This window comes from Palaemon carinicauda, chromosome 44 (assembly GCF_036898095.1).
Source record: "Palaemon carinicauda isolate YSFRI2023 chromosome 44, ASM3689809v2, whole genome shotgun sequence".
Lineage (NCBI taxonomy): Eukaryota > Metazoa > Arthropoda > Malacostraca > Decapoda > Palaemonidae > Palaemon > Palaemon carinicauda.
The window spans coordinates 12,951,779-12,960,571 of record NC_090768.1 but is presented as its reverse complement, the minus strand read 5'-3'; the positions used below and the strand labels follow the sequence as shown (position 1 = coordinate 12,960,571).

The 8,793-nt window shown below is 48.9% G+C and overlaps 1 protein-coding gene across 5 annotated transcripts in view; it reads right to left on the bottom strand.

Annotated features, from left to right (window-relative positions):
- Positions 1-722: 722 nt before the first annotated feature.
- LOC137634164 (anoctamin-5-like) overlaps positions 723-8,793 on the bottom strand; it is a 500,953-nt gene continuing 492,882 nt past the window's right edge. For all 5 annotated transcript variants that reach the window (XR_011042462.1, XR_011042463.1, XM_068366420.1 and 2 more), the window contains one exon: positions 723-1,961. The gene's annotated coding sequence lies outside the window, so the exon portion shown is untranslated. The remainder of the gene's footprint in view (positions 1,962-8,793) is intronic.

The following is an 8,793-nucleotide window of genomic DNA, read 5'->3' as shown; positions in this document are numbered from 1 at the left end:
TGAATGAAGAATGTTTAGTGTTGGGGGGTAGTGAAGGGCCTGGTAAAGAATAGGGGGTTAGGAATGCATGTAAAGAGAGTTCTGTATAAGAAATTAATTGTACAAACTGTATTGTAAGGATTGGAGTTGTGGGGAATGAAAGTGACAGACAGAAATTGAATGTGCTCGAGATGAAGTGTCTGAGAAGTATGGCTGGTGTATCTCCATTAGATAGGGGTAGGAACAAAGTAATAAGGGTGAGAACAGGTGTAAGAAATTATATTTAGCAGCTGGAGTGGATATGAATGTGTTGAAGTAGTTTGGCCATGTAGAGAGAATGGAAAGTGGCTGTCTGTGAAGAAGGTGATGAATGCAAGAGTTGATGGGAGAAGTACAAGAGGAAGGGCCAAGGTTTGGGTGGATTGATGGAATGAATGGCGAGTGATTGTGATGCAGTTCTGGTAGGCCCTGCTGCTTCCTTTGGTCCCCTTGGTGACTGCTGAAGTAGCAGCTGTAGGAGATTTAGCATTTGAAACTTCATTTATGGTGAATAATGGGGTAGGATGGGCTGTGGCACCCTAGCAGTACCAACCAAACTTGGCTAAATCCCTTGTTGGCTGGGAGAGCAAAGAGAGGAAAAGTCCCCTTTTGTTCTTTTTTTTTATGTCGGCTACCCACAAAATTGGGGGCAATGCCTTAGTAAATGGATGGACTTGGGGGTAGAGAAGAAAAATATTAACTAATTAAGGTATTTGTTGCAACATTTATTTAAAAAAGTGAGCATAAAGTTAACTTGACAGCAATAATTTCAGAAATGCTGTACTTTTCAAATATTTTTTTTTCAAAAATTGAAAATATATATTAGACATTAACATTTCTCAAAAGCTGTAATTTTTATACTGTATATGCTGGAGGAGAATATTACTCCTTATATCTTTCATTTTACATATTTTATGCTTGAAGTGTTCAAATCTCTATTTACATATGAAATATTAAAGATAAGCATATTACAAAGTATAGTGTTGGAAGTAAATAATGTATTCCTTTGAAATACCCATGATGGAGTAATATAGAGTAAATGTAAAAGTAAAAAATTTCAAGAAAATTCCTAAAAATTAAATGAAAATCTCAAGAGTACTATATTATACAGTACTTTGACAGCAATAAATTTTATTTCATCAAGTATTGTATATATTCTCTCCCAATAAAAAACCACTTTTAAAATATTAAAATTATTCTCTCCTAAACTTAAAACCAAGTATTTTTAAGTATTCATGTTACAATAATTTCAAAATACAAATCAAATTAAAAAATTAAAAAATTAAGTCCCCTAGACACCAAAAACTAAGGAGTATTAAATATTCAGCTTACATAATCTTTTTCAATATACAAATCATTCAGACTAGATTTCAAAAAGTATACTGTACAGTATTACAAAAATAATGTTCATCAGTCATGTATTAGGACTGAAATTATGTATGACCTTATGCAGTACTATAACTAAGGTCTAGACATATAAAAAGTGTATGAATACATATTACAAATATTCAGGCCTGCTAAAATAACTCATATAATGCATGAACTTTAATTTTAAAATGTCAAGGCCAACTAAAAATAACTCATTCATATAAACTAGTGAGAAAGTCATCATTGCAGTGTGTTGCCAAAACAATGTGTACCGTACTACATATCACAGACAATAGTTTACCTTAAACTATGAAGATTACTTATACATTATGCGTAAGTTTAAAAATGTAATTACAGTAAATAAACATTGAAAGATAGAAAAAGTTAGATGTTTCGTTATTTTCTGTGCAAATTTTTCTATTTACCTAGAAGAATTTGTAGCATTAAAACTTTACTATCATTTGTAAAGTGTTCTTGAAGTGTTGCATATCTTGCTGTATGAATTTTGTTTGCTTCGAGAACTTCTTGTAAGAACATTAACTTGGCACACCTTTTCAGTAACCATCTGGGAAAGTCTGAAATCAAACATTTAGTTATTTAGAGAAGTGATTATAATATGACAAATTAGGAGATAATTTGTATTTTTCCTAACCATACAAACCTTAGCTATTTACATAGGGTATTACTTTCGGCGTAGCTGAAATGACGAGCCATTAGATTTTAACGAGGGTTAAACTACCCCCGCGCTAGTTAGCACGGGGGTAGGGGAGGGGTAGCTAGCTACCCCTACCCCCCCACACACTGGTGAGCTGCCTCACTTCACTTAGAGGTAGGACTTGTCTTGGGGGACAGGGCTGGCAGGCAAATGTGTGTAAATAGCTACGGTTTGTATGGTTAGGAAAAATACAAATTATCTCCGAATGTCATTTTTTCCGTAACCGAAATACAAACCACGCTATTTACATAGGGTGACTTACCCTTATGTAGGGTGGAAAGTCCCCAGCCTTACTGGCTTTAGCTTACCCGGGGACTCAGAATCCGAGTGAGCAGCACTCGAGAAAAAGAGTCCCTGCACCTCACAAGTTTCTTGATACGCAAGAAACGTGTGGCATACAAAAGCTTGTGTGTGGAGGGAAGAAGTGAGACTTGTCCTAGGAAGTCGACCTGAAGTCCTTTAGCTGGAATTCTAGGCTAGGACGTTCCCAATACCACCTCGTCAGGGTATGGGGGACACGACAGTATTAACTCAATACTAGGAACACATGGAAGCATGGTTTACCTGCAGAGGTTTGAGGTTAGCTATGCAAAGAACCCAGGATGCTGCTTTCCCCAAGAGAGGGGAGGATGAAGAAAAAAGTAAGGGCCAGACATACTTCTTTCATTCATACAGTCTAAAACTGGGTAACAATGCCCTCAACCTTCTGCTACCTGTCCATTAAGGAGCCTGAGGTTAGACCAGCTGTTGTGTAGCCATCACAGGGCCGATAGAAAAAGTATCGAGGCTCCTGTGGGTCACGTCCTGCAGGTAGAGGGCTGTGAAGGACGCTTGACGCTTCCAGACTCCAGCTTGTAGCACCTGCGTCACAGAGTAGTTCCTCTTGAAGGCCAGGGACGTTGCGATGCCTCTGACATCGTGTGCTCTAAGGCGACGTGACGGAGGAGGGTCTGGATTCAGGGCGTGATGGATGATCCTTTGAATCTAGGCTGAAAAGGCATTCTTGATGACCCTCCTCTCCGTCCTCCCTGTGCTCCCGAACAGGGCTTGCACGTGAGGACGAACTGCAGCTGTTCTTTAAGATAACCCCTGCGACTCCTTACTGGGCATAGTAGGAGAAGGTCTGGGTTGTTACAGAACGGAGACTTGAAATCCTGAAGGAGTCGAACCGAAGGTCCGGGACTCCAAGATTTTGAGTCTAGTAACCAACTCAGGGACGAACCTGAACGTTACCTCCACCTATCCTCTCGAATGGACGACGTCATACGAGAGACCATGAAGTTCGCCGACACGCTTGGCCGAGGCCAGAGCGAGCAGGAGCACCGTCTTCCAAGACAGGTGACGATCAGAAGCCTGGCGTAATGGTTCGCAAGGAGATCTCTTAAGAGCCCTAAGAGCCCGAACCATGTTCCATGGAGGAGGTCTCACTTCCGACTGGGGGCAGGTAAGTTTGTAGTTTCGTATGAGCGAAGAAAGATCCAGCGAGGAGGAAATGTCTATTCCTTTCAGCCTGAAGGCCAGGCTTAAGGCTGAGCGATAGGCTTCCACCGCCGAGAGCGAAAGGCGCATTTCCTCCCGCCGATATACAATAACTCCGCTATTGCTGGAATAGTGGCATCAATGGGAGAGGTACCTCTCCCACGACATCAACCACAGAAGACTCTTCACTTCGCCTGGTAGACCCCTGCGAATGACTTTCGCAGGTGTCGAGACATCCGCTCCGCAACTTGTTGCGGAACACCTCTCTCTGTGAGGAGATGCTGGATGGTCTCCAGGCGTGAAGCCGAAGCGATGCTACAGCTTGTGGTAGATGTTGCAGTGTGGTTGTTTGAGTAGCTCGTGTCGTGGGGGAAGCTCTCTCAGGAGTTACGTCAGGAGATGCAGAAGTTCCGGGAACCACTCTGCATGATGCCGCAGCGGAGCTATCAGAGTCATCGACAGGTTGACCGATAGTCTGGTCTTGTTGAGCCCCCTTCTCAACAGACAGAACGGTGGGAAGACGTAGACATCGATGTTGTCCCACCGTTGTAGGAAGGCATCTTGCCAGAGTGCCTTGGGGTCTGGGACTGGGGAGTAGTACAGCAGCAGCTTGAAATTCAAGGCTGTCGCAAACAGGTCCACAAGGTCAGGACTTGTTGGCTACCAGGGGGGGCCGAAGACCACTCGGTACTCTCTATAGGTGAGGCCCTGCTCAGACTGTCGGAGAGCTCATTCCTTTGCCCGGAATGAAGCGAGCCGATAGGGTATTGAGTGGACTTCGGTTCATCTCAGTATCTCTACTGCAAGATGAGAAAGCTGTTATGAAAAGGTACCTCCCTGCTTGTTGAAAAAAGCCACTACCGTGGAGTTGTCGTTCACGGAGTGACTCGCCAGGGTCTGTTGGAAGTGTTGGAGGGCCAGAATACGGCCTTCATTCCTAGCAGATTGATGTGGAGGTAACCTTCTGGTTCTGACCATAGGCCTGATTCAGAACGTGCCCCCCCCCCCCCCCCCTTGTTTTGACGAGTCCGAGAACAGCATCAAATGCGGGAGAAGGACGAGAAGATCCATTCCCTTGCAAAGGTTTCCGTAGGTCAACTACCACTGCAGGTCCATTCGTTCCGCAGGTCCCAAAGGGACCAGAATGTCCGGGGAATCGTTGTCTTGATTCCACCGGGACTTGGGCCGCCAATGCAGGGATCTCATCCTGAGGCGGCCGTTTGGAACTAGCCTGGTCAAGGAGGAAAGGTGACCTAGGAGGCGTAACCAAGATTGGGCTGGAAGCTCTCCTCGTCTGAGGAAAGGTTCTGAGACTCTCCTCAGCCTTGCTATCCTGTCATCTGATGGGAAGGCTTGGAGATTGGAGTCTAATATCATGCCTAGATATCCCAGTTGTTGAGATGGAAGCAGAGAAGACTTCTCGAGAATTACCATGATCCTAGATCTTGGCAAAGTCCCAGAAGCTTGTCTTGGTGTCGAAGAAGGGTAGATTCCGAGACTGCCTGGGTTAGCCAGTCATCCAGAAAGCGAAGGAGACGGATGCCGCTCCTGTGTGGCCATGAAGATATCAGGGTGAACATTCTGGTGAACACCTGCGGTGCTGTGGAGAGATCGAAATACAGCACCTTGAACTGGTATATCTTGTTGTCTAGGCTGAATTTCAAGTACTTCCTGGAAGACGGATGGATTGGGATCTGGAAGTACCCGTCCTTCAGATCCAGTGTGCACATGAAGTCTTGTGGTCTCACTACAAGCCTGATCGACTCTGCTGTTCCACGCTGAACGAAGTTTGTTCGACTAACTTGTTCAGGGCTGAGTCGACTGAAGAAGCCGGGGGGGGGGGGGGGAAGCTGTCGATGACCTTTTGGAGAGGATCCTTCTAGAGCAGGGTCTCTACTTCTGCCCAAAGGTCTAGCCCCTTTGCCGATCCCATGGCATAGGAGCTCAGCGACACTGGATTTGCTGTCAGTGGAGGTAGAGATGTAAAGAACGGGACGCGATATCCTTGGCTGATCACGGAGATCGTGCAGGAATCGGCCCCGAGTTGCTGCCACCTGAACGCGCAACCTTAGGCATCCCCCCACTGGGGACCATGCAGGGGGGTTGCCAATCCTAGCGTTTGCGGCCTCAGCCGCTCCCTCTAGGATTATTGCCTCCCCAGGAGAACTTCCCGCCCTTCTTGTCTCTGACAGGAGGGGGCTGCTGTTTAGACACCTTGTCTTAGCTGCCGGGGCCGGTTCCGATGTCCTAGGCTGCTGTTATTGAGGCGCTGGAGGCTTAAGGGTCTGGATGTAAGCGCCTTTGGAGGAGCGAATCGTGATTCAATTTTCTCCACCTCTCAGCTGTCCGTTCCCCGTCCTTGGGCTCAAAACAAGGTCTTTCCAAGGATGGAAGAGTGTCTCAGCTTGCCGACATCCATGGTTGGGACTTCCGAGAGGAACCTCTCGGTCACTGCATCTCAATGCTTCAACATCGAGTTTGCCCACAAGTTCGAAACTTGGTGAGCCGGGAAACGATGGTGCTCGTGCCCGAGAGGAGGAAAGTTTCCATGACCTTCTTGGAGCTCTCCTTGGACAAATTCTCGGATCGCAGCAGGATGCCCAGAGATCCAAGCCAGACGACTAGCCACGATGTAGCATGCATGGCACACTTTAAGATCTCTGAAGTCAAGAATGTCAACTGCCGGGCGGAGAATTTCTCTTGAGAAAAACTCCCTGGTAAGCCCCTTCCACGGAATGGTGGAGAGGAAGGGCTAAACCAGGTTCCCCCATGATCTCGAAGTACCTCCTCTGCTGACGGCTGACAGAAGCAGTGTCAGCGACTCCCGCTGGAGGGAAGGGGATCAGACGATCCTGAGGAGTAGAGATGATGGGGCCTGCCTGAAAAGGAGGAGAAGAATGTTGCACAGACCTCTCTGAAGCTTCTGCCTGCTCCTGCACGAGCGCTGCTTTGCGTCTACAGGTGAGAGATCGTACCGACAAAGATCTGGAAGTACGCGCTCCAGAAGACTCGCCAGGTTGCTCGTGTTGCGAAACCCGACGGGAATCGCGGACAAAATCGTGCTGGCGCTGGCGCTCGCGCGACGGAAAACCGTTGGTTCGCGCGCGGGCGAACATGGGTGCGCGTGGGGCGCGCGATCATAAGGGCGAGCGCAGGCGGCCAGGAGACCGATGGCGCGTAGGCGAGCGGTGGCGTGTAGGCGAGCGGTGGCGCGTAGCGACCGATCGCGTACAGGAGAGTTAATGCGTGGGCGCGTAGGCAACCTGCGACGATTGAAGCGTTGGCGCGTTGAAAACGCTTGCACGTAGGCGAAGAATCGCGCGGGCGCTTAGGAGATCGCTGGCGCGCAAGGAGAGCCCAGGGGTGCCTGTGAGCGCCCGTGCGCTAGCATAGGTGTCTCCTGGGCGGCGCGGTGTGTAGTGGAAGCGTGCTGGCGCGCTGGAACTGGAACCGCGCGTGGGCGCTCTGCGTGAAACTCCAGAAGGGCGCTGCGAATCCAGAAGAACCAGTGAGCCCCTGTGCGCTAGCGTAGGAACTTCTTGAACTGCGCGCGACGAGGCAGGAACCGGGAGATCGTAGGCGCGTAGTTGCGTGGCCAGAAGATATGCGCGGCCAGAAGATATCAGCGAGGGTGCAGAACCAGAGAGATCGTTGGCGAGGCGGCGAAGGAATAAACTCCCTGCTTGGGCCCAGATCCGGAGATCGTGGGCGCGAGGGCGAACGTTGGCGCGCATTGCGCACATTAGAAAAGGGCGATCAGATGTGCGCCAGCGAGCAGGCGATCGTGGGCGTTCAGGAGACCGTTGGTGCACAAGGCGCGTAGCCGCACAGAGGGTCCCAGAAGCGTTGGCGATCAGGAGATCTACGGCGAGACTCGGCTACAGGACATCACTGGAGTGTTGATTCAGCAGAAGACTGGTCCACCGCAGGAGAGTATTTGCGAACTACTGCGCACGAGCGCGCAGGAGAACGAGATTGCATAGGTAAAAACCTGGCACTAAGGGACTTACTCACATTGTGAGATAAGCCCTTAGCCCAGAAGGGACCGGTGCCCGTCGGAAAACGGGATGGAGTGGCGCCCACTGCGCATCTGCGTCCAGGAACGGAGATGGAAGACAAGAAGGTCTGGCAGGTGTCGGAGATAGCGAACGATCTGCCGAAAGGTCTAGCGAAGCAGCTGTAACGGTCTGTTCTCGTCGAGGAGGATCCTCTGCGGACTGAAGATAAAGACGACCACGAACAGAAGCACCATCATCAGTCCTCCGAAGAGGAGTCTCTGTTAGTGAACTCCCCCGAGGGGGAGAGACACTCGAAGGAGAGACCGTTGGACTCAGCTGCCCCTTCGAAGGATGTTCGGAGGGGGGAACTGAGCCTTCAGCAACATCAGCAACAGCAGCAGGGGAGTCCTCCAAAGAGGAGTCTCTATGAGTGGCCTTCTCGCGAACGAGAGACTCTCTCACGAACGAGAGAGGAGAACACTTCGTAGAAGAGACCAGAAGAACTGATGAAGGCGCCTCTTAGGGCCGTTGGATCAGCAAGCTGACCATAGAGAGAAACCCTCCGAAGAGGAGTTCCTGCAGCTGCCCAGCCCCTTCAGCGTAGCTGCAAGTGCGACCGCTCAGCACCAAGAGCATGGTTACAAAAGCGGTCGCTCAGCACCAAGAGCATAACTGCCCGAGGACCAGGAAAAAACCTTCTAGGAATTATTAAGGTAAGAGAAGTTGCCCCCCCCCCTTAAGGGGAAAAAACTCATACCTGGGAAGGGAACCTCCCTCAGAAGGGAAGTTACCCACCCATGGAGGCGAACCTCCTGAGCGTTCTAAATGAACTAAGGAGCTGACAGTTGTCACGGGAGAACTTCTAGGAGAAGGGAACACGCCCATGACGAAGTCGTAGAGGAGGTGGCAACAGCAGACTCCCCAGGCCCAACAGGACAGCTCTGCTTCGTTGGCACATTAGGCAAACGAAAAAACTAGATAGTTAACTGAAAATAAAATAATTAGTTAACATTTATTCCCCCGGGGGAACTCCGAAGAGGAACCCCTGAGGGAAAAGAACATAAGAATTACGCACCAGGAATGCGCCCTCCTCCCCCACTGACACTCACAGGAAGGGGGGGAAGGCGGAGAACTGTAACAAAAACAGAATTATAACAATTATAATTATGTAATTCATCTAAGAATGTTCACTAATAGTAAGAACGAATGAACCCC